At 43.9% G+C, this 25,333-nt stretch overlaps 1 long non-coding RNA gene across 1 annotated transcript in view; it reads left to right on the top strand.

Annotated features, from left to right (window-relative positions):
* The first annotated feature begins 436 nt into the window (after window positions 1-436).
* The window catches only part of LOC141146664 (uncharacterized), a 117,516-nt gene continuing 92,619 nt past the window's right edge, over window positions 437-25,333 (top strand). Inside the window, exons 1-2 of the long non-coding RNA XR_012244975.1 lie at window positions 437-814; window positions 15,067-15,321. This is a non-coding gene — a long non-coding RNA (uncharacterized lncRNA). The remainder of the gene's footprint in view (window positions 815-15,066; window positions 15,322-25,333) is intronic.

The raw sequence follows: 25,333 nt of genomic DNA, 5'->3' as shown, positions 1-25,333 counted from the left end.
CCTGGGCTCTGGCAGTGTGAAAGTGCCCTTAGAGCGGGACTGTGATATTGCGGCGGACAGTTGGGACACTAACTGACACTTTTGACATTTTTTGGGGACCAGTGACACTAATACAGTGATCAGTGCTAAAAAATAGGCACTGTCACTGTACTAATGACACTAGCTGGGAAGGGGTTAACTGCGTGCCTAGCCAATGTTTGTGTACTGTGTGAGAGGTGCTTTTACAAGCGAAAGACATGGATCCTTGTCCCTTCCCTACTGACAGAACAACAGTTTGCCTAGTTTACATAGGCAGTTTGCTGTTCTGGCTCTCTGCCCAATGATTTGTGGGTGCCGGCGGACATAGAGTCCGCGGTACCCGTAGATCAGCTCCCACTGTGTATAATCACAGCAGGAGTGCAAAGACATTATCGGTTTAGAGGTGTTTTGCTCTTGTCACCCCTGGTATGCCTGATCAACATGTTTGGGGTGCCATGACGTATACCTGCAGATAATCTCCCATGCACAAGGAACTTTAGTCATCGTCATTTAGTATATTGTATCATGTCCTGTAGTCATTGTTCATTGGTTGTTTTGTATTCTGTTGTTAAATCCTTATATGGTCACTTACATCCTGTGAGGTCACACCCTGTGAAGGAAACGATTGGCTGTTGGGGCCAGGGCTTCCTGTTTGTGATTGCTTTTGTGGTCTTTTGAATAAAGGAGGCAGACAGAGCTGTAAAGGCCAGTCTTGCTGAGATGAGAATGTAAGAACCATGTGTTTTGTCTTGTTGGATGGCTGGGGCACACACCAGAGGATGGATACGATCAAAAGGTGAGATGCATTGCATTTATTTCATTAGACGAAATTGCTATTATGATTAGAAACAGGAGATTTGGCTGTGTGCTTTGCGTACAACCAAATTTCGATAACAGTAGTAATCAGGAGTTTGGCTTTAATTTGTTTGTGTATCTAAATCTGCTAGTACATCTAACCCAACCCCCCACAGACTGACAATGCTACTGTCCAAAGGCGAACATAGAGAAGGAAGCCTAAAACAAAAAAGAAAATGAATGCAGCCTCCACATCTAAGAATTGGTAAGCTAAAATTTAATAGATTTTTTTGGTTTTGGGTTTAATACTACTTTAACCCTTGCAGTGCAGGCACAGCCCCACTACATGGGATAATTTTTAATTGCCTGGTGTTGGGCTTTAACCACTTGCCGACCGCCGCACGACTATATACGTCGACAGAGCGGCACGGGCAGGCAAAAGGACGTATATGTACGTCCTTGCCTGCCCGCGGGTGGGGGGTCCGATCGGACCCCCCCCCGGTGCCAGCGGCGGTCGGCAAATCTCCCCCGGCGATCGGAGGTGAGGGGGAGGCCATCCATTCGTGGCCCCCCCCTCGCGATCGCTCTCAGCCAATGGGATCATTTCCCTGCCTCTGTATTGTACACAGAGGCAGAGGAAATGATGTCATCTCTCCTCGGCTCGGTATTTTCCGTTCCGGGCCGAGGAGAGAAGACTGCAATGTAAGTGCACCAACACACTACACACAGTAGAACATGCCAGGCACACTAAACACCCCGATCCCCCCCCCGATCGCCCCCCGATCCCCCCCCAATCACCCCCCCCCCCTGTCACAAACTGACACCAGCAGGTTTTTTTTTTTTTTTTTCTGATTACTGTATTGGTGTCAGTTTGTGACATTTACAGTGTTAGGACAGTTAGTATTACCCCCCTGTAGGTCTAGGGTACCCCCCTAACCCCCCCTAATAAAGTTTTAACCCCTTGATCACCCCCCGTCACCAGTGTCGCTAAGCGATCATTTTTCTGATCGCTGTATTAGTGTCACTGGTGACGCTAGTTAGTGAGGTAAATATTTAGGTTCGCCGTCAGCGTTTTATAGCGACAGGGACCCCCATATACTACCTAATAAATGTTTTAACCCCTTGATTGCCCCCTAGTTAACCCTTTCACCACTGATCACTGTATAACTGTTACGGGTGACGCTGGTTAGTTTGTTTATTTTTTATAGTGTCAGGGCACCCGCCGAATAAAGATTTAGCCCCCTGATCGCCCGGCGGTGATATGCGTCGCCCCAGGCAGCGTCAGATTAGCGCCAGTAACGCTAACACCCACGCACGCAGCATACGCCTCCCTTAGTGGTATAGTATCTGTACGGATCAATATCTGATCTGATCAGATCTATACTAGCGTCCCCAGCAGTTTAGGGTTCCCAAAAACACAGTGTTAGCAGGATCAGCCCAGATACCTGCTAGCACCTGCGTTTTGCCCCTCCGCCCGGCTCGGCCCAGCCCACCCAAGTGCAGTATCGATCGATCACTGTCACTTACAAAACACTAAACGCATAACTGCAGCGTTCGCAGAGTCAGACCTGATCCCTGTGATCGCTAACAGTTTTTTTGGTAGCGTTTTGGTGAAATGGCAAGCACCAGCCCCAGGCAGCGTCAGGTTAGTGCCAGTAGCGCTAACACCCACGCACGCACCGTACACCTCCCTTAGTGGTATAGTATCTGTACGGATCAATATCTGATCCGATCAGATCTATACTAGCGTCCCCAACAGTTTAGGATTCCCAAAAACGCAGTGTTAGCGGGATCAGCCCAGATACCTGCTAGCACCTGCGTTTTGCCCCTCCGCCCGGCCCAGCCCAGCCCACCCAAGTGCAGTATCGATCGATCACTGTCACTTACAAAACACTAAACGCATAACTGCAGCGTTCGCAGAGTCAGGCCTGATCCCTGCGATCGCTAACAGTTTTTTTGGTAGCGTTTTGGTGAACTGGCAAGCACCAGCCCCAGGCAGCGTCAGGTTAGTGCCAGTAGCGCTAACACCCACGCACGCACCGTACACCTCCCTTAGTGGTATAGTATCTGAACTGATCAATATCTGATCTGATCCGATCAGATCTATACTGGCATCCCCAGCAGTTTAGGGTTCCCAAAAACGCAGTGTTAGTGGGATCAGCCCAGATACCTGCTAGCACCTGCGTTTTGCCCCTCCGCCCGGCCCAGCCCAGCCCACCCAAGTGCAGTATCGATCGATCACTGTCACTTACAAAACACTAAACGCATAACTGCAGCGTTCGCAGAGTCAGGCCTGATCCCTGCGATCGTTAACAGTTTTTTTGGTAGCGTTTTGGTGAACTGGCAAGCGCCAGCGGCCTAGTACACCCCGGTCATAGTCAAACCAGCACTGCAGTAACACTTGGTGACGTGGCGAGTCCCATAAGTGCAGTTCAAGCTGGTGAGGTGGCAAGCACAAGTAGTGTCCCGCTGCCACAAAGAAGACAAACACAGGCCCGTCGTGCCCATAATGCCCTTCTTGCTGCATTCGCCAATCCTAATTGGGAACCCACCGCTTCTGCAGCGCCCGTACTTCCCCCATTCACATCCCCAACCAAATGCAGTCGGCTGCATGAGAGGCATTTTCTTTATGTCCTCCCCCTAGTACCCCTACCCAACGAACCCTCCCAAAAAAGATGTCGTGTCTGCAGTAAGCACGGATATAGGCGTGACACCCGCTATTATTGTCCCTCCTGTCCTGACAATCCTGGTCTTTGCATTGGTGAATGTTTTGAATGCTACCATTCACTAGCTGAGTATTAGCGTAGGGTACAGCATTGCACAGACTAGGACACACTTTCACAGGGTCTCCCAAGATGCCATCGCATTTTGAGAGACCCGAACCTGGAACCGGTTACAGTTATAAAAGTTACAGTTACAAAAAAAGTGTAAAAAAAAAAAAAAAAAACACAAACAAAAATATAAAATAAAAAGTAATAGTTGTCGTTTTATTGTTCTCTCTCTATTCTCTCTCTCTCTATTCTCTCTATTGTTCTGCTCTTTTTTACTGTATTCTATTCTGCAATGTTTTATTGTTATTATGTTTTATCATGTTTGCTTTTCAGGTATGCAATTTTTTATACTTTACCATTTACTGTGCTTTATTGTTAGCCATATTTTTGTCTTCAGGTACAGCATTCACGACTTTGAGTGGTTATACCAAAATGATGCTTGCAGGTTTAGGTATCATCTTGGTATCATTCTTTTCAGCCAGCGGTCGGCTTTCATGTAAAAGCAATCCTAGCGGCTAATTAGCCTCTAGACTGCTTTTACAAGCAGTGGGAGAGAATGCCCCCCCCCCCCCCATCGTCTTCCGTGTTTTTCTCTGGCTCTCCTGTCTCAACAGGGAACCTGAGAATGCAGCCGGTGATTCAGCCAGCTGACCATAGAGCTGATCAGAGACCAGAGTGGCTCCAAACATCTCTATGGCCTAAGAAACCGGAAGCTACGAGCATTTTATGACTTAGATTTCGCCGGATGTAAATAGCGCCATTGGGAAATTGGGGAAGCATTTTATCACACCGATCTTGGTGTGGTCAGATGCTTTGAGGGCAGAGGAGAAATCTAGGGTCTAATAGACCCCAATTTTTTCAAAAAAGAGTACCTGTCACTACCTATTGCTATCATAGGGGATATTTACATTCCCTGAGATAACAGTAAAAATGATTAAAAAAAAAAAAAATGAAAGGAACAGTTTTAAAATAAGATAAAAAAGCAAAAAAATAATAAAGAAAAAAAAAAAAAAAAAAAAAAAAAGCACCCCTGTCCCCCCTGCTCTCGCGCTAAGGCGAACGCAAGCGTCGGTCTGGCGTCAAATGTAAACAGCAATTGCACCATGCATGTGAGGTATCACCGCGACGGTTAGATCGAGGGCAGTAATTTTAGCAGTAGACCTCCTCTGTAAATCTAAAGTGGTAACCTGTAAAGGCTTTTAAAGGCTTTTAAAAATGTATTTATTTTGTTGCCACTGCACGTTTGTGCGCAATTGTAAAGCATGTCATGTTTGGTATCCATGTACTCGGCCTAAGATCATCTTTTTTATTTCATCAAACATTTGGGCAATATAGTGTGTTTTAGTGCATTAAAATGTAAAAAAGTGTGTTTTTTCCCCAAAAAATGAGTTTGAAAAATCGCTGCGCAAATACTGTGCGAAAAAAAAAAATTAAACACCCACCATTTTAATCTGTAGGGCATTTGCTTTAAAAAAATATATAATGTGTGGGGGTTCAAAGTAATTTTCTTGCAAAAAAAAATAATTTTTTCATGTAATCAAAAAGTGTCAGAAAGGGCATTGTCTTCAAGTGGTTAGAAGAGTGGGTGATGTGTGACATAAGCTTCTAAATGTTGTGCATAAAATGCCAGGACAGTTCAAACCCCCCCCAAATGACCCCATTTTGGAAAGTAGACACCCCAAGCTATTTGCTGAGAGGCATGTCGAGTCCATGGAATATTTTATATTGTGACACAAGTTGCGGGAAAGAGACAAATTTTTTTTTTTTTTTTTTTTTTTTGCACAAAGTTGTCACTAAATTATATATTGCTCAAACATGCCATGGGAATATGTGAAATTACACCCCAAAATACATTCTGCTGCTTCTCCTGAGTACGGGGATACCACATGTGTGAGACTTTTTGGGAGCCTAGCCGCGTATGGGACCCCGAAAACCAAGCACCGCCTTCAGGCTTTCTAAGGGCGTAAATTTTTGATTTCACTCTTCACTGCCTATCACAGTCTCGGAGGCCATGGAATGCCCAGGTGGCACAAACCCCCCCCAAATGACCCCATTTTGGAAAGTAGACACCCAAAGCTATTTGCTGAGCGGTATAGTGAGTATTTTGCAGACCTCACTTTTTGTCACAAAGTTTTGAAAATTAAAAAAAGAAAAAAAAAATTTTTTTTTTTGTCTTTCTTCATTTTCAAAAACAAATGAGAGCTGCAAAATACTCACCATGCCTCTCAGCAAATAGCTTGGGGTGTCTACTTTCCAAAATGGGGTCATTTGGGGGGGGTTTGTGCCACCTGGGCATTCCATGACCTCCGAAACTGTGATAGGCAGTGAAGAGTGAAATCAAAAATGTACACCCTTAGAAATCCTGAAGGCGGTGATTGGTTTTCGGGGTCCCGTACGCGGCTAGGCTCCTAAAAAGTCCCACACATGTGGTATCCCCATACTCAGGAGAAGCAGCAGAATGTATTTTGGGGTGCAATTCCACATATGCCCATGACCTGTGTGAGCAATATATCATTTAGTGACAACTTTGTGCAAAAAAAAAAAAAAAAAAAAAAAAATTGTCACTTTCCCGCAACTTGTGTCAAAATATAAAATATTCCATGGACTCAACATGCCTCTCAGCAAATAGCTTGGGGTGTCTACTTTCCAAAATGGGGTCATTTGGGGGGGGTTTGTGCCATCTGGGCATTTTATGGCCTTCAAAACTGTGATAGGTAGTGAGGAGTAAAATCAAAAATGTACGCCCTTAGAAATCCTGAAGGCGGTGATTGGTTTTCGGGGCCCCGTATGCGGCTAGGCTCCCAAAAAGTCCCACACATGTGGTATCCCCATACTCAGGAGAAGCAGCTAAATGTATTTTGGGGTGCAATTCCACATATGCCCATGGCCTGTGTGAGCAATATATCATTTAGTGACAACTTTTTGTAATTTTTTTTTTTTTTTTTTTTTTTTGTCATTATTCAATCACTTGGGACAAAAAAAATGAATATTCAATGGGCTCAACATGCCTATCAGCAATTTCCTTGGGGTGTCTACTTTCCAAAATGGGGTCATTTGTGGGGGTTTTGTACTGCCCTGCCATTTTAGCACCTCAAGAAACGACATAGGCAGTCATAAATTAAAGGCTGTGTAAATTCCAGAAAATGTACCCTAGATTGTAGGCGCTATAACTTTTGCGCAAACCAATAAATATACACTTATTGACATTTTTTTTACCAAAGACATGTGGCCAAATACATTTTGGCCTAAATGTATGACTAAAATTGAGTTTATTGGATTTTTTTTAGAACAAAAAGTAGAAAATATCATTTTTTTTCAAAATTTTCGGTCTTTTTCCGTGTATAGCGCAAAAAATAAAAACGGCAGAGGTGATCAAATACCATCAAAAGAAAGCTCTATTTGTGGGAAGAAAAGGACGCAAATTTCGTTTGGTTACAGCATTGCATGACCGCGCAATTAGCAGTTAAAGCGACGCAGTGCCAATTTGTAAAAAGTGCTCTGGTCAGGAAGGGGGTAAATCCTTCCGGGGCTGAAGTGGTTAAGGAAATATGAGATCTGCTTATATGGACTCAGACTGTGAATTAGAATTTGTATATGATATGATATCAAAGTACAAAAAAAACCCAGCAGATCTCATATTTCTTTATAGTGGTTGTTAAGCCACTGTGTCTTCTTGCTACAATCTCCTCTGTTATATTTGTAAACAATAAGCCGATATATACCTTAATTTATAGCGCCGCTCGGTGCTCACGTGACTGCTCGCTGCTCCCTCTCCTGATCTGAAAGTTACAATGGGAGGGGCTGAGAATCCCCCACTGACGTCAGTCAGGAGGATGAGAGAGGCGGCCGGTCACGTGAGCGCTGAGTGGCGCTATAAAATAAGGTATATAATGGCTTGATTTTTTACAAAACACAAACACTGGGGCACAGCATTTGATATCACAGACGAGATTGTAGCAAGAAGACACAGTTATTTTTCCAGAAGGAAGGAAGGATCGGGGAACCGACTGAGCTAACAGGCAGGGAGGGAGGGTGGAAGGACAGAGGAGAGACATGCAGATGACGGAGGCACGTAAACTGACCACGGTGCCAGGGCTCAGCAGCCATGATAAACCGTGGTCAGTTTACAGGGGGAGGGCAGAGCCGGGCAGGATCAGCCAGATACTTTAGGTTATACAGAGGGTCAAATTATACAGCACGAGTACTGTGCTGTTATTCCTGCTTTAAAGGAACAGGATCAATATTTTTTATTTATTTTTTAGGGTTACAAACACTTTAAGCCCTGATGAAGGGGGCAATGTGTAGGCCCCGATACATGCTGGCTGTTGTAGCCGATATATATTTTGATTAACACCTTCCTACCCAGCATATACAGTAGCAGTTTGACAGCCAGATAGGTGCTTTCCCGTTCTGACTGGGTGTCATATGACGTCCCTCACATCGCATCCACCTTATTTTAGGTTTACCTGTAGGTGCAAGTAAACAAGGTAGGCTTTACTACCACTTTAACTTGTTGGGCGCCAAGTGTTGGGTCACATGGAAGGCCTACCCTGCGTGGGTTTTTCTGGGCTACAATAGGCATTTTGTTACAGGGTCACTTTGCACACACACTTGAGGTACCTTTTCTCTGCACTGTCTTCACCATAGTCCTGGAACAAGTTAACTCTTCGTTTCCAATGACAATGTACACCTTTACCGTAACATGCACTTGACACGCTAAACCAATGTCCATATCCACCTATCCAGCATTTTCCACTGAGTAGGCCCTGCCATGCACTCTGCAAGAGCTCCACACGTGCACTAAACTTGCTTTTGACCTTCCATACCACTGTAAAGGATGGGAACCTCTGCGGTGCAATCTGCTCCTGTTGTTATGGGAGACAGACCGCTGTTGGAAGGAGTGCCAACAACATCTCCATCACTGTTAGAGGCCGGGCCACCTATAACAGGTACACACTATCGACAGCCTGTTTGTTACACTTCTGTTACTCTTGTAAGCCACTTATGTCTTCGCATTACTCCACTCTACAGTGATGTCCTTGTACCCTCATGTGTTAAGACACACTGGTTAACTGTGTGTGCCAGTTACTTGCAATATACATCTTCAATAACTTCAGACCATGCAGGGACAACGTTTCCATACGTTACTTGAGAAAGGTGCAAAATAAAAAATGTAAAGTCCAACAACCAAGGCATTATTCATTCCTAGCTCCCTAACAATAATTACAGGCTTGAGTGCTGCCCTGGCATACCTGCATAAGTGTAGTCCGTTGATCATAGTCCTGCAGAGGCTTTCTCATGCAAGTGTAAATCCTTTGGAGGCATACTCCTGCTCTGGTGTCTTCAGGGCGAACCTCAAGTTAAAAGTCTCTTCATGTGGACAGTAATACACAACATCTTTCTGCTATTCCCGGTCCCATCTTCCATCTCAATCCCTTACAGGTCTCACAACCCACAGCTGTGCTAGAATCCTCTGGCGTTTTGGGCTTTCTATCTCCTTCCTTCCTGTCTTGAACCGGGCCACTGACCCAATTTATATGACACAGTACAAGTGCACCGGACCAGGCAGGAACCAAAAAGCCCAAGAAACTGGGCATGCCATTAACTCTAATGCCGCGTACATGCGATCGCACATTCCGACAACAAAATCCATGTTTTTTTTCCGACTGATGTTGGCTCAAACTTGTCTTGCATACACATGGTCACACAAATCTTGTTGGAAATTCCGAACGTCAAGAACTCGGCGACGTACAACACTTACCACGGCACTAGAAAAGGGAAGTTGAATAGCCATTGTGCCACCCTTTGGGCTCCTTCTGCTAATCTCGTGTTAGTAGAAGTTTGGTGAGAGACGATTCACGCTTTTCAGCCTCGTGCTTTTCCAATAGTTACTGCTCTTCAGTTTGTGCTTGTGGGTTCGTATCTGGTTTTCAGTGTGTAGTCAGTTCGCATTTGTTTTTCAATGCGTATTATTATAGTACGTATTTGATTTCCAGTGAGTTCTTGTCCGCTCGTTTCTGATTTTCAGCTCGCTCTTCTCAGGCCTTTCTGATTTTCAGGCATTCTGATAGTTCGTTCTGACCAGCCGACTGTTTTGAAGCCATGTTGCGGGTACGTACTCGTCGTAGAGTTCGTGCTGTGCAGGGGCTTGGTGTTGGGGTTCTTACTTTGACCCAAGCCCAGTCCATTAACAGGGTGTGGAGGAGTTCATGGACGACAAATTGGTTACTCCAGCGTGACCAATTCTCTCATATGCCTTTGTTGCGGGAGATCCGTGAGAATAATCCTGATGATTTCAGGAATTATCTTGGCGACAGGGAGAAATCTGCAGGACATAAAGTTCTCGACAGGCATCTCCCCCCCAGGCTCTGGCGATCCTTATTCCAGAGATCTGTTCTGCCATCATTCAGGTCCTGCGAAAGGACTATATTAGGGTAAGTTTTCTTCTTTTCTTTAACATCACATTCTATGTATTTAATGTTTGCTAATGTATTGGATTTCTTTCATCATTCCATAATTACCATGATTGTAATATGCTGTGAATGTCCCCTTTGTTCTCATGCATGCTTGAATTTTTTTAACTTCCTTTTTTTTGTTCTTCATGCATATTTTCCTTCACTAACCTCCCCAGCATGCTATCCTGGGCCCATGCACACCTAGCCTAGTCACTTAACAATGTATTTTGTCAGCTCCATAGTAGTGCTTTACCCTAAACACCCCATAAAATTTGTACAAATGTTGTTTGTGTCCTTAAATATATGCAGAGTGCCAGAGGCTTTTTTTGGGGTCCCAAAATCATTTGGAACCCTCCCTCCCCCCAACCGGTAAGTCAACCGATACCAATCCTCTATATGCTGACTTTGCCAAACCCATACACACTATACCTACCTCTTTTGTGGTCAGATTTATGGATGAATTCCCGAAAGCATGTAGTGAAAGGGCCTGCCTGAATACTTTCATATGGTACTGTTTAAAGTTTTTTTCTCCTATTATCTTGATAGGTAATTGCAGAATGTAAAAAAGTGCTTCAATTTGTACAGAGTGTATTTATATTTTTGTATTATGACACTTCTTACCTGTCTAGTGGCTGCCAATAGTGTAAGTAAGGAGGGGCTGGCCAAAGTAAAACACATTATTTATGCATTCAACTTTCAATGAAGTGGAGAGGGTTACCTGTCCAAAACATACCCCCCCCTCAATTTTTTACAATGGGCCATCAGAGAGTGTGAGGAATCTGATAAGTGGACCTTATATTTTTGTCTTTAAATACTCCTTAAAAAAAATGTTATACTGATGTTAGCCAAGAATGTTTGTGTCTAATCTGCTTGCAATGTTTATGTGCAAAATTACTAAGTTCTTTTTTCTTGTTTGACTCCCCAGTTTCCTTCAACGCCACAGGAATGGCAGACTGTGGCTTCCCAATTTGCCCAGCGCTGGGACTTTCCCAACTGCAGAGGGGCAATTGATGGGAAACACTTCCACATTGTGCCACCCCCCCAACTCTGGGTCATACTATTATAATTACAAGGGGTTTAATAGTATTGTGATGTTGGCAGTGGTGTCGGCGACATATGAGTTTCTCTATGTGGACGTGGGAAAGAATGGCCAGATGTCAGATGGTGGAGTCATCGCCCAGACAGAGTTCTATACATGGCCACCTGCTGAAGAGAACGTGGAAGGACTCCCATTTATCTTTGTCGCTGATGAAGCGTTTGGGCTAGGTGAACACCTGATGCGGCCATTCCCGATGAGGACCCTCACCCGGGACCAGAGGGTTTTTAACTACCGGCTGGCCAGAGCCAGAAGAGTGGTTGAGAATGCTTTACGGCAATCAACATAGCGGAATATAAACTTAACCATATAATCCTTTCATGCTGCATTCTCCACAACTTTTTAACCTCCCTGGCGGTGTGATTATTTTGGATTTTAGGTGCTGAAAGCCGTACAATTATTTTGCATGGAAATTTGGCGTTTTATATTGTAGGCCTGTAATTCTTAACAATAACACACTTAAATCTGTCCAAACAAGAGTCTAGCAGATATCCCGGGTATGATAAAGTTTGAAACACAAAAACATAAATTATAATATAATAAATAAATATAAATAATTAAAAAAAAATATATAATAATAATAAAATAAATTTCCCCACGATTCACTATCGCTCAATTCTACAAGTGTTCTAATTTACTATCGCTGTTTTCTAGCTGGTCTAAAGCCACTTTTGACGTAAAGGTACACTTTTTGGTTGCTATGGACAATCTCAAGTTTCCAGGCAGAAAGAACAGTATATTTAATATAAAACTGCATGCAGGGCATGGGCCAAAGCATTGGGGACAAAAGGGATGTGAAATAATTTCATACAGTACTGTAATCTGTAAGATTACAGTACTATATGTGTTATGATTTTTACAATTTTTTTAATTTGCCGCCAGGCTCCGCCCTGTGCGTCGCAAAGCTCGCAAGGAACGGAGCCTGGCACGTAGAGGCTTCGGAGGAGACAGAGCCCACGGACACTGCGGGGGACATCGCAGGATTCTGAAGACAAGGTAAGTAACGCCGCACCAGGATCCTGCAATGTAATCCCGAGTGTGGCTCGGGGTTACCGCTAATGGGACTGAATTTTAGCCCCGAGCCACACTCGGGAAAACTGTCAGGGAGGCTACGGAGAAATTCAATAACCTATGTTGCCTCAGTTGGGCCTGAGGCTGGACTTAACGAACAAACCCTGAAGCTGGCCATCCTGGCTGGCCCCCCAAAGCGCCCGTGAGGTCCTTATCAAATATATGGAGTACTTTGCGGGTAGGGGAGCCCGAAAATGTTTAATAAACATTTTAAAATATTTTTTTTTAGTTAAACTGAAATAAGATTTCCTTTGATTTACTGCTTGTGTTTCTTTTTGCTTTCTGCTAGGCTCTCCAATGGACTTTTTTTTGGTCATTTTCTTCAATAGTGCAAACGTAATGTATTTGATACATGAGGTGACAATCTCTTCTTCAGCGAACTATTATTATGTTGTGGGTCTACTACGCACACACCTTGTTTGGTTTTGTTGTTAATGTATATAATGCATTACTGTTAAAAAAATACATCATTTTCAGCACCATGAATTAATTTTGGTGCGTCACGGAAATGGCATGATTGTGGCAAATTATAAAGCACTGTGGCAGTTATTTACTGAAGGAAAATACACTTTGCACTACAAGTGCACTGCAAAAGTGAACATGAAACTGCACTTGAAACTGCACTGAAAGTGCACTTGTAGTGCAAAGTGGATTTGCCTTTAGTAAATAACCCCCATTTCAGTGTAAACACAAACTTAGTCCAAAAAATGATATTGAGCATTGAAAGAAGAAGCCACACATTGTTGAGTAGAAAACTTTTTACTCTGTGCACATTCACATGTGCGTTAGAAAATGGTTTTTGAACAAACATATTTTAGTAATAACATTTTTGTTTTTGACAGTACAAATAGCCTTTTTTGTGTTAAAACGGGCATGTTTAAAACCATAAAACAATACACAACTGAGGAACTTACAAAGTTCAACTTTGACAAAGTGAAGGCAATATCAGACATTAGTATGTCCAAACTGAGTTGATTTTGCCTTCATCAGATGGGGTGATGTCACCCCTGTGAAAACCAAATTTTGAAGATGCACACAAATTGAGAGTCAAAATAGGGATTTCCCTCCTGACCCCATGCCTAATGTCAACATGTGCTAGCTCCCATCATGGGGGATCAATGGACGTGTTTCGGGGGTGCAACCCCTTACTTCGCGTACCTTGATATCCCGTGATGGCAGATAGCGCATGTTGACACACTATGTGCATCTTCAAAATTTGGCTTTCTAAAAAATATTTAAAATGTGTGAAAATAATAAAAATACAAACAAAATAGAAGACTTTTGGGGTGTTTTAGATTCTGCCTAAAACATCAATGATGTTTTTTAGTCTTTTTTTCACATCATTGATGTCTTCCTTGATCTTCTGTAAATCACGATTGCACACCATGCTCTCCCCGATGAGGACGTGTGCACTTGCACTTTTGAAACTAGATTCTTCTTCCACAACATCCACATCACCTAAAATAAAAAAACACACCATGTATTATAAATATGCAGGCATACATCCATTACCTGAAGCTGTGGTCTCAGACACTCACCTGTTGTGGTCACTATTTTGGCCATTTCATAAACCTCTCCTTCCTCCACATCTTCTGGTTGTGGTGTGGGGATTTGCTTTTCTTTAGGAGGTGGGGGGTCCCTGGTGTCCTCAGATGTCCCAAGTCTTTTCTCCCCTATGTGAATCAAAAAAAGGTATTATACTTAGCACACAGATATTTGATGTGAGAACAAGTAATATGAAACATTGCTTTGAAGTGTCGTACAATTGTCTTTTTGGTTCTAAGCTGAAGACATTATTTACTGCCTTGATAAAGCTGGAATACTTACCTTTTTTGTACAATTTTCACACATGGAGACACCCCTAGTATCCACTGGAGCACCTGTGTGGAACACCCTAAAAGTTTGTTCTGGTGTCCCACACTAGTGCTCCTACATCCAGATGTGTAAACAGCTGCTGAGTGTCCTCTCCTTACACTGAATCAAGTTTGCATTTCATTGTAGTACAAACCCATCTAGACAACAATGTCATAAACTTCTTTTAATACAAATAGACCTGAACAAATGTAGTTAACTGTATGTGCCAAAAACATTGTATTAGTGGGCGAATAAACGATGTTTACTACGAACGATTACTGTGCCCACAAACCTGAAAGTTGCCATTTTAAACTGTACAACAGTAAAGAAAAGCACATGGAGCAGCATGCAAGTAATAATAATCAGGTCCGTTTTTAAGCAGGGCAAAAGGGGCAGCTGCCCAGGGCCCTGTCATTGTCGTGGGGCCCAAAGCAGCTGCCTCATACTTGCCAACTATCCTGGTTTAAATTCCCTCGTCCCTTGAGGTTTTAGTCCCGTGCTATGTCCCAATATCTCAGTGTAAAGTGCTGCTAGTAATGCTACCCAGCTCTGCCCTTTTGTTGTATACAGATGACTCACCTGCAGACCCTGTGTTTACATGTAAATTACCGGCATTCATATGTAAATAGTGGTCGGCCGGTGACATTGATATGTAAATCATGCCCCCCTGAGGTCATATCCACAGTAATCCCTAGCAGCCAATCAACAAGCAGAAATTAGGTGCTGTAACCTCTAGCAACTAATCAGTGAGCCGTAGTGTGTGCTGTAACCTCTAGCAACCAGTCAGTGAGTGGTAATGATACACTGTAACCTCTGGCAACCAATCGCAATAGCTGAGCAGGTGGAGAGCGAAACTGCTTGGGGGGGGGGGGCAAAGAAAAGTTTTGCCCAGGGTCCAATCAATATTAAAGACGGCTCTGATAATAATAATAGGAACACACAACTACTTACTTTTTTGAAGAACTCTCTTGATCGTTCTGTACTGATCTTGCTCCTTCAATTTCAGGCTTGACCAGCGTTTCCTCAATTGATCCTTGGATCGTCGTACCCCAAAATTCCTGTGCAGACTTCTCGCACCTTTAGCCATGATCTTGGCCTCTATGACATTTGGGTTTGGGTAAGGTCCATGCTTCCCATCATAGTCGGCCCTCTGCAAGACGTCCACCATCTCCGCTATCTCTAAAAAAGGACATATTTGAGGCGTACGTACGATCTGTGAGCGGAGGAAGGAGTAGCGGAAGCACCGATCGTTCTAACGAAGGTACAAGTTTAACTTGGTACATCAGTGGCCTATACTGCCTCTGGATTGAGGCCTATATTGGGACAAGATTAGGAGAGTTTAGCCTGACATTAGGGTTTGTCTTGTGTTGTATCTTGCAGAGAAAATGGATGGCTTCAATAATTACAACTTCCCCCCCCCTATTCATAGACAGGTACAGGGAGCTGCCCTGTCTGTGGCAGGTGAAACATCCACATTATAATCATAAACAAAAGAGGCAGGCTGTGCTGGAGAAACTGCTGGAGTTGGTGAAGCCGCAGATCCCCACGGCAATCATGCCCTATTTGAAGGCAAAAATTGGTAGGCTGAGGAGCACTTAAAATAGGGAGTGCAATAAGGTCCAGGATTCCATGAGATCAGAAGCAGCAGCAGATGCCATTTATGTCCCCAGGCTGTGCTACTGTGACAGACTGTGTTTTCTGTCAGACCAGACTGAAGTCAGGCAATCACTCTCAACCCTTCCTTCCACTATTCCTTCCACGCTTCGTTCCACCCCAGCTGAGGCTTCCGATGTCCAACCTGGGCCTTCCAGCCAGGAAGAAGTGGAGGAGCCCAGCATGAGCGGGTATAGCATTGTTCTACATATTTCTTGTCATAAAATGATGTTAACTAGATGTTATTATTGATCACTAAATACTGATTTAATAAAGTGTTTTACATATCAATAGACAGTAGTGGCCAAAAATGTTTAGGACAAGAATGAAAAATGCTGGGGTCAGAATGATAGTCTTTTCTATTTGTTAACAATCAATTTGCAACCGTCATGAGCTGAAAATTGTGTGTGATCGATGAATAAAAAAATAAAACAATGTCCCTTTTTCATACAGCTGAAAGCCTCAGCCAGGAAGAGGGCGTGGAATGTGGTAACCAGAAGGAGGCTGTGGAATGTGGCAGCCAGGAGGTGGCGGGGGAAAGTGGCAGCCAGGAAGTGGCGGGAGTAAGTGGCAGCCAGGAGGTGGCTCAGTAGCCTAACCGAATCCCAGGTCCCTCCCCTCTGCCTTCCAACCAAAAGGCCCAGGAAAGGGAGTAACGTGGAGGAGGCAGCGCTTGGGCTGATTTGGGAGGCTAATGCTACCCTCAGAACCACCCCCACTCTTCAAGAGGCCTTTGCCTCCATGACTGCATGCAAAATGCAGGAAATGGAGGAGGGCCAACGCCTCATCTGTGAGTAAATTATGTATCTGTCCCTAAATAAGGGGTTGAGGGGCCAACTCACAAACAAAACACACCTGTGTGAGTTTGACCATTCTCCTCCTCCTCCACCCCCTGCCACAACTCCAAAACCACAGCCTGGAAGGAAGAGTGGAAGGAAGACAAGAGTGTGATGGGCTGGGTTCAGTCTGGTCTGACAAAAGACACAGGCTGTTGTATGACCACAGCCTGGGGACACATATGTCATCTGCTGCTGTTCCTAATCTCTTGTAGTCCGGGACCGGATTGTGCTCACTATTATATGGACTCCTCATGCTACAAATTTTGGCTGTAAAATAGTTGATGTGTGCCCTGGGGTACAAAGGGTTCGCCAATTTCACAATTTTCTCCAGCATTGACTTCCTCTTTATTTTATTATGACCCATAATAAATGGCTATTTTGGATTCACAAATACTTACCTATGTGTTTTATTTCAAAAAGGACAGTTTGTGAGTAGGCAGGTACATTTCAAAAATAAGTCAAATTAACAAGGGACACCAACCAACCTCCTTGAGGTTAAAAAATACAAGATAATAATGGTGTTGTAACTTGACACACAAAACGAAAAAAGAAAATATGGAGATCACTAGAAAAAAATAAAAATAAAACAGGAGATCTTGATTAAAAAAAAAAGAAAAAAAAATTCACTATAAAAATAAATACAAAACATTATTATGGAGATCTGAAGAAAAAAAGAATTAATCATATTCAGGAGATCACGAGAAATAATAAAGAAATCATTTATGCAGAACTCTGTGTGAATATCAGCAGCAAAATAACTTCATTATTCTAGCATTATAAAGAAGAAGAGAAAGCGTTGCATCAAAAGATTAAAAAATTTGCAGCCTGACGAATGTGCTATCTCCATTACGAACACTAGTTTTACCAGACCAAGCGCTTCCATCTTGTAATTGATTCAGAGCATGCATGGAACTTTGTGTGTCGGAATTGTGTACACACAATCAGAATTTACGAGAACGGATTTTGTTGTCGGAAAATTTGAGATCCAGATCTCAAATTTTGTTTGTCGGAAATTCCGACGGAAAATGTCCGATGGAGCCTACACACGGTCGGAATTTCCAACAACAAGCTCCCATCGAACATTTGTTGTCGGAAAATCCGATTGTGTGTACGAGGCATTACTCTCCCAACCTGGACAGTGCCTAACTAACTGTTCAACCTACCCACATGCATAGTGGTAACGCTAGTTAAAATGCATTTTAATGCATCATATAGGTGTTTTCCCAATCGGAATCTTTCAAAAACCCTATCGGGCCTATTGTTACCTTGGACTTGGGCTTCAGTGTGAATTTATGTTGCGCTGCCTTTTTTACTGATACTGTGTTTATGCCAGTGAATACATAAAAATGTATGTGTGTGCCTACAGCCATTATCTCCTTTATCATGTGATGTGTTATTTTGCTTTCATTCTGGACATTTCCTATCTAATAAACAGCTGAAAAGTAGGTGAAAGGCAAAGTTGTTTTTAGTTCATGGCCATAGGCTAAGCCATAAATCCCACATTGTCAGAACAGACATCCCTTTTGCCCAGTGTTTGAAAAAAAAAAGACTTTGCACAGAAAAGAGTCAGACCATGCATTGCTTTGTTAACTTGTTTTGTTGTCGTGTTAGTCAATACATGACAGCACGTCTTAGTGTATGAATTTGTATTCAATGCATAAAGGTATAAAAATCTTGCATCAAAAATGACACCGAAGGCAAAACCTAACTCCTGAGTTGTTCTAAGGTTACGTATTAATGGTTGTTGGAGCTATGCAGTGAATGTGTGTTTTAGAAATCTACCTACTGCTCATTTCACATGTTTGTATTGGAAAAGAACAGTGCACACGTCCGCGATTAGGAAGTGCCACTGACATGTCGCAAGCAGCGTTCTGTGGTCACCAGCAATCCATAATTGTTTAAAAAGGCAATTCACCATCTAATTCAAATGAATGGAAGTTTGATAAAAGCTTAGTTTGTGTTTTTTTAGGCATTTATAATATATATATACTGTACATATACAGTACTGTATGTATACACTTGCTAGCCTGCAAAACAACCAAACTGACCCTGTCTAACAGGGACGCACTAGATGCCTTCGCTGTCATTGTGCTCTTGCTGGGTGTCATGTGCCTCCCTGTTTCCTTAAGGAGGGATGGGCTCCCTCCAGGCACACCTGCCCTTAACCTATCTGTTATTATATGTACTCCCACTAGGGAGACTCTGGAAATTTTAGAGTTAAAGGGGTTGTAAAGGTATAAATTTTTTCACCTTAATGCATTCTATGCATTAAGGTGAAAAAACTTTTGATAATACCGCCGCCCCCAGCCCCCCCGTTTTACTTACCTGACACCTCGAAACTCGGCCGCTCGTTCCCGACCTCCATTCAGCTGATCAGCCTGGTCGCTGATTGGCTATAGTGGATGGATTGAAAGCAGCGCAGCCATTGGCTCGCGCTGCTGTCAATCACATCCAATGACGCGGCGCGCCGGGGGCGGGGCCGAGTGATACAGCGAGCGGCTATAGCCGCCGGCTGTATCAAGGGAGCGCGCCCGCAATAACTAACCACCATGCGAGGGAGCTCGCATTAAGGTGGTTAGTTATTGCGGGGAGGAGCTGAGACAGCCGCCGAGGGACCCCAGAACAGCAGGTTCGGGGCCACTCTGTGCAGAACGAGCTGCACAGTGAAGGTAAGTATAACATGTTTGTTATTTTTAAAGATAAAAAAATTTACCTTTACAACCCCTTTAAGACTAAGGATGAACTCAGGCATGTTCACAACTCCACACGCCCGTGCCTGCGCCCACCAGGGAGCGGACACTCCGCAGCGCTTATCACAGGGAGTGAGACATTTCCCGATGCGCGGCTGCACAGTGGAGTGTCAGCTTCCTGGCGGGCACGGGCACCTGGAGTTGCGAACATGCCTGAGCTCATCCTTAGTTAGGACCACAGTATATACAGAGGTCTCTTGTCATGGGCACCGTGGCTTACGCATACATTTGCAAATGTGTGCAAACAAAACACTGTTTTTAACGTCAACTGTTAGACATGGTCAATTCGGTAGTTTTGCAAGCTGGCTAGTAAGCCCTGGTTCACACCAGTGCTGAGGTTTCAAAGCCTCAGAACAGTGCAATTTGAAAGTGCGATTTCATTGCAGCTTGCAACTTCATTTAACAGAAGGGGGGGACAGAGCTGCAGGGGCTGTAATGTGAATGGGGGGGCAGGGATGCAGGGGCCGCAATGTAAATTGGCGGACAGAGCTGTGGGGGCTTTTATGTGAATAGGGGGGCAGAGCTGCAGGATTTGCAATGTAAATTGGGGGGACAGAGCTATGGGGGGGCGGTAATGTGAATGGGGGGCAGAGCTGCAGTGGCGTAATGTGAATGGGGGACAGAGCTGCAGGGGCTGAAATGTAATTTGGGGAGACAGAGCTGTGGGGGGCTGTAATGTGAATGGGAGGGGGGGGCAGAGTTGCAAGGGCTGCATTGTGAAGAGGGGCAGAGCCACGGCGAGCTGTGATGGGAAGGGAGACAGAGAACACTGCTATGGGAAGGGGCTGCTATAAAGGAGGGCAGAGGACACCACTGGGGGGGGGGGTAACATGAAGGGGGGCAGAGGATACTGAAGTAAGAAGGCTATTGTGATATAAGAAAAGGGGTGCTGTGATGTGAAGGAACTGAGTCTTCACATAAACATGCAATTCGGACATCTAGTAGCGGAAAATTTTCCTGATCGGACCTTCATGAATTTTAATTCAAAACCCCTGTAATAGGGGAATGATTATAGGTTATACTAATTCAGTTATGGACTGGCTGGGAGCAGTAGTCCGCTTATTGCCGTGTGCTAGGCCGTCGGGGAGAGGTACCGAGTATCTCTGGCCTGGTAAAGCACTCTGGTAATATCATCCAAGAGACTGTGTAGCTACCAAATTCACTGAGCCACCGGGAGAGGTATTGTATGCCTCTGGCTTATTGATTTGCTCAAGCGACACCATTCAGAGACTTTATTACAGTAACAAAGTACAGCCAGCAAGCTGGGGTTATTCAGAATGATCCCTTCTTGTCTTACTGGAAGTGAAGCAACAGGAATCCAATGCCCTGTACACACGATAGGATTTTCCGATAGAAAATGAGTGATAGGACCTTGTTGTCGGAAATTCTGACCGTGTGTAGGCTCCATCACACATTTTCCATAGAAATTTCCGACACACAAAGTTTGAGAGCTTGCTATAAAATTTTCCGACAACAAAATCTGTTGTCGGAAATTCCAATCGTGTGTACACAAATCCGACGCACAAAGTGCCACGCATGCTCAGAATAAATTAAGAGACGAAAGCTATTGGCTACTGCCCCTTTTATAGTCCCGACGTGCGTGTTTTACGTCACCACGTTCAAAACGATCAGATTTTCTGACAACTTTGTGCGACCGTGTGTATGCAAGACAAGTTTGAGCCAACATCCATCGGACAAAATCCATGGATTTTGTTGTCGGAATGTTCGATCAATGTCCAACCGTGTGTACAGGGCATAACAGTTTTGCAGTAGAGGATTTGTTCAAGAACAGAGTTCAAGGTAGTGATACCCTGCAGGAGCCAGTGCAGAGGAGGAGGAGCAATAGTCTGCAGTGGAGATATGCAGAGGAAATAGACTGGGAATGTTAGAAGCGCATCATTTTCAGGGCTAAAGCTGCTAATTAATGTTCTACAAAATGTGATGACAATTCAGTAAGTGCTATGGGCATCCCATATCTTCTTTTACCCCAACCAAGTTGTATCCCGCAATAAACGCCAAAAAACTACGCAAATGACTGCTCATTGTCTCAGAAGTGATAGTTGGGGGTTTAGCAGCAGGGTGATTTGATGGATGTTAGCAACTTAGAGCAAGCTACCACTACACAGATCTTTGTCAATCATGATAACCCGCTGCCACGGTGACCCATTGCCCAACAATGTTGACCCACCAATGTGATGATCTGCCACCCGACATATTCGCCTATTACATTCCTGCTGAAAAATAAAAGACCCCCTCCATCTGCTGTAATTAAACAAACCAGCCAAGGATCCTGGGGGACATCATTGACCAAAATGGTTCTGGCCATATTGAATCAAAGATTATCCCATTTTTGCTGCTACCACTGCAAAATGACAGATCCCTGTCTGATGTAACCGCCAGGGATCTGTCATTTTGCAGGTGGCTAGATATGGCTAGTTTGTTTGGCCAGATATCATTACATACCTTAAGTTAAATTCAGTGATGTCATCACCGTGTCTCTGTATTTCCACTCTGTACTGTACATACCTTCTTGAACACATTACAGCACTTTGCCTCATTACTCCTCTTAAAAGTCCTGATGCAAACAGTGACTGGGGAGGAGTTATGCAAATATCAAAATGCCTTGTTGGGGGTGAATGTCAATCTGGAGGAGTGGGCATTCTTAGGCGAATTGCATTTGCAGGCATAGTTCCCTTGATAATGCCCACATTTGATATTGAACCTCTATGACTGAAAGAACTGAAATTCAATGAATGATAGGGGCAGGCCAGGGACATTAAGGTTATTGAGGAAAAAGCTATATGATGCTGGATGTCCTTTAGCCAGTAGAAAGAAGCGGGTTCTATCTGATTTGCTGGAGCTTATAATGCCCACTGAAGAAGTTAACAGTGTGCAGTGAATTTAGACTAAGTAGATCTGAAGATCTGCCCTTCGGTTTTGAGCATCACAAAAATCATACCTCCAACTTTTAAGCTTGACAAAAAGGGACAATTTGTAAAGGACAGGAATGCAGCACATGTTCAGCCTAGATTGCATAATGCATTGACTACAGGATTCAGGAGTGCATACCACGCAGAGTGTGGGGTATGGAGTGCATAAATCGCAGACTACAGGAGTCGGAGTATATGGTGCATAGAGTGCAGGGGCTATGACCGTTTAATGCAGAGAGTGTAGGGGCCAGGAGTATGTAACACAGAGTGTGTGGGTTTCAGAAGTACGTACTGCACAGGCTAATGTACAGACTACAAACAAAAATTATCCCCTCCTCCCAGTACAATCCCCCTCTCCCCGCAAGCCCATATCACCCACAGTACAGATCTCCCCCAACAGTCTCAATTCCCAACCGAGTACAGATATCCCACACAAACCCCTTTCCCCGACCACCTCACCTCAGTACAGACCATTTCCTCAATATAGACCACCCCCTCAGTACAGACCTCAGTCCACCCTCATAGTACAGACCCCCCCACAGTACAAGCTGGAGATCTGATGGGTAGTGGCAGTAGGGTATGCATGGCAGGGGTGGAGGAGTAGACCCCCTCCGCTTTGCACATGCATGAGTCATAAACAGGATTTGCATATGAAACACTATAACCACTGTATATGCAAACCCCATCAGCTCATTTACAGTATCTCACAAAAGTGAGTACACCCCTCATATTTTTGTAAATATTTTATTCTATCTTTTCATGTGACAACACTGAAGAAATAAAACTTGCTACAATGTAAAGTAGTGAGTGTACAGCTTGTATAACAGTGTAAATGTGCTGTCCCCTCAAAATAACTCAAAACACAGCCATTAATGTCTAAACCACTGGCAACAAAAGTGAGTACACCCCTAAGTGAAAATGTCCAAATTGGGACCAAAGTGTCAATATTTTGTGTGGCCACCATTATTTTCCAGCACTGCCTCACCAGAGCTTCACAGATTGCCACTGGAGTCCTCTTCCACTCCTCTATGAAGACATCATGGAGCTGGTGGATGTTAGAGACCTTGCGCTCCTCCACCTTCCATTTGAGAATGCCCCACAGATGCTCAATAGGGTTAGGGCTGGAGACATGCTTGGCCAGTCCATCACCTTTACCCTCAGCTTCTTTAGCAAGGCAATGGTTGTCTTGGAGGTGTGTTTGGGGTCGTTATCATGTTGGAATACTGCCCTGCGGCCCAGTCTCTGAAGGGAGGGGATCATGCTCTGCTTCAGGATGTCACAGTACATGTTGGCATTCATGGTTCCCTCAGGCAGGCTGCAGGCAGCACTCATGTAGCCCCAGACCATGACACTGCCACCACCATGCTTGACTGTAGGCAAGACAATTTGTCTTTGCACTCCTCACCTGGTTGCCGCCACACACGCTTGACACCATCTGAACCAAATAAGTTAATCTTGGTCTCATCAGACCACAGGACATGGTTCCAGTAATCCATGTCCTTAGTCTGCTTGTCTTCAGCAAACTGTTTGCAGGCTTACTTGTGCATCATCTTTAGAAAAGTCTTCCTTCTGGGACTACAGCTATGCAGACCAATTTGATGCAGTGTATGGTCTGAGCACTGACAGGCTGCCCCCCCCCCCACCCCTTCAACCTCTGCAGCAATGCTGGCAGCACTCATATGTCTATTTCCCAAAGACAACCTCTGGATATGACGCTGAGCACATGCGCTCAACTTCTTTGATCGACCATGGCAAGGCCTTTTCTGAATGGAACCTATCCTGTTAAACCGCTGTATGGTCTTGGCCACCATGCTGCAGCTCAGTTTCAGGGTCTTGGCAACCTTCTTATAGCCTAGGCCATATTTATTTAGAGCAACAATTATTTTTTTCAGATCCTCAGAGAGTTCTTTGCCATGAGGTGCCATGTTGAACTTCCAGTGACCAGTATGAGAGAGTGAGAGCGATAACACCAATTTTAGCACACCTGCTCCCCATTCACCCCTGAGACCTTGTAACACTAATGAGTCACATGACACCGGGGAGGGAAAATGGCTAATTAAAGTGCTGTGCAAACTGTTGGCGCTATATAAATCCTGTATAATAAAAATAATTGGGCCCAATTTGGACATTTTCACTTAGGGGTGTTTTGTTGCCAGCAGTTTAGACATAAAGACATAAAGAAGATGGCCACTTTCAAATTAAAAAAATGTAATATATTTTACAAGGATGTTATTATGATGTCTTCCTTTTTCCTCTTTCTTGAGATTAACCACATGTTTTTAGATAAATAAATTATGTTTCTATAAAGTAAAGAACTGCTTTCTGTGCAAAGAATGAAAAAAACAACAAATCTGTATTTTTTTATTTTAAAGTGGAAGTCCATGCACAATCCAAAATCCCTGCATCTATAGACACCAGGGATTCAACACTAACCTCTCTAATTCTGTAAATAAAAGCTGAGTATACATACCTTTTTGGAAGCCGAGCTGACCCGCTCTGACCCGATCTCCAGCGCCAGAAGTTCCGCAGAGGACACAGACGACAATGGCTGTGAGATAAATGACACCTCAGCGTGGGATCCTGTCAGAGCGGGTCAGACCGCCTTCCAAAATGGTATGTATACTCGTTTTTTCTTTACAGGGATAGAGAGGTTAGTGTTAGTTCCCTAGTGTCTACAGATGCAGGGATTTTAGATTTTGCATGGACTTCCACTTTAAGCAAATTAATATAACTAAATAGATAAAACAATAACATGTACAATACAAGAACCTAAAGCGCGGTACTCAACCCCCAAATGTTGTTTTTGTTTCCCCCTGTTACCTGTAGTGTTGCGTTCTCTTCAAAACACAATTGCTGAAAATCCAGTGTCCACTGCAACCCACTGTTGGGGTGACATACACTGGGTCCCGCACCACCATCTTGGTTCTTTTCAGCTGTCTTCCTCTTTTGGGTGTAGGCAACCAGCTGCCGATGAGATGATATACAAGGGAGAAGTTATGTTATTGCTTATGGCTCTCCCACCAAGTTTTGCACCAGGTTACTTGATGCTCTTGAAATTCACACCCTTTTTCTGCTGTACACACGCATGTAGTTTTTAAAAC

Source organism: Aquarana catesbeiana, linkage group LG01 (assembly GCF_042186555.1).
Source record: "Aquarana catesbeiana isolate 2022-GZ linkage group LG01, ASM4218655v1, whole genome shotgun sequence".
NCBI classification, from domain to species: Eukaryota; Metazoa; Chordata; class Amphibia; order Anura; family Ranidae; genus Aquarana; species Aquarana catesbeiana.
The sequence above is the reverse complement of the archived record's forward strand: the minus strand, read 5'-3'. Positions and strand labels throughout refer to the sequence as shown.